The sequence below is a fragment of the Cynara cardunculus genome (genome assembly GCF_001531365.2).
Source record: "Cynara cardunculus var. scolymus isolate 2C chromosome LG 7, CcrdV1, whole genome shotgun sequence".
Taxonomy (NCBI): Eukaryota; Viridiplantae; Streptophyta; class Magnoliopsida; order Asterales; family Asteraceae; genus Cynara; species Cynara cardunculus.
Window position 1 is genome coordinate 13566807 of NC_037534.1, and position 1536 is coordinate 13568342.

The following is a 1536-nucleotide window of genomic DNA, read 5'->3' on the forward strand; positions in this document are numbered from 1 at the left end:
CAACCCTTATTCTGGTATACACCTCTCCTTGATATGCATCCCATATCCAGTATACACCTCTCCTTGATATACCACCCTTATAATCAAAATACATCTCTCCTTGATATGTCACCCTTATTCCAGTCACAATATATAGCATATCAAAAATCCCATAATTATGCTAATTATAGCGTCCAAAAATAGTTTTATAATCATCTCCATATAAAGAACCATATGGTTCTAATTCCAATTACCAAATAAGAAAAGTTTGTAAATAACTCACCTTATCACAATAAGATGAAGATAGAATGATGAATATCAACAATATATATATATATATATATATATATAATTTATAAGTACGTAATTTATTGACCACTTTTAAGCGATCAATCACAAAGTGGTGAACCACCGTTATGAAGGGTCAACTACAACAACTAGTTGCCCAAGAGTTAAAGAAAGTGAAATCCGAACCTTAAGCGGAATAGAGAAGTAAAGCACGATCAAACGAGATTCACGGTAAAGTTCGATTTGCGCATTCGTTAGGCACGCGAGCAAGTCGAACTTTACTGTGAATCTCGTTTGATCGTGCTTTACTTCTCTATTCAACTTAAGGTACGGATTTCACTTTCTTTGACTCTTGGGCAACTAGTTGTTGTTGTTGACCCTTCATAACGGTGGTTCACCACTTTGTGATTGATCGCTTAAAAGTGGTCAATAAATTACGTACTTATAAATTATATATATTTTTATCCAAGCAATTAATCACAAAATCAACTTCCTTTCATTCCTTCTTTAACTGCTTCAAACTTCTCGGCTCAAAGGTAGCCAAGAAATTTACCATCTTCTTTCTCCCTCCTTTTAAATCTCATCCCAATGAGATAATAAAGTTATCTCATTATAATATCACTAATAAAAGAGGTGATGGCAATTATAAAACATTTTAATCACATATACCAATAAGCCCCTCAACTTATCACCAATATTCGAAAGCAACCCCAAGTTTTATAATCGATAAACCCTGTTATCACATCTGGCTTCTAATGTTCCTATTTTGTTCTTTGGTTTTGGTGGTAGGTTTCTTGATGAGGATCTTAATTAGGATTCTTAATCCTTAATTTGTTTATACATTGATTCAATTATAATGAGCTCAATTTGTTTTTAAATTTTGTGTGTACAATGTTTCTTCTTCTTCATTTTTTTTCTTCTCTTTGCTACATTTAATAACATTGATTAAAAATGAGACAAAAAACATCGAAAACAAGATTTATTTAGATGACACATATGCATTTTTAAGCGACTAGACCAATTAGTGTTTCAATAAGCTATCTTATAACCATTTAAACAGACTTTTTAATAAGCTTAAAAGTCAAGCTAACTTATTGTGACCTAAAAAATATGGAGGCAAAATCTCTTTTCACCCTTCTTGTTCCTCCCTACATCCTTCTTCCGCAACTGATGATGCTAAATTTTAGAATTATCACATATCTTTTATTTCAGCATTCTTTCATTAATTTTGGTCATTTTACTTCCTAAACCTCCATTTTTTGTCTAATA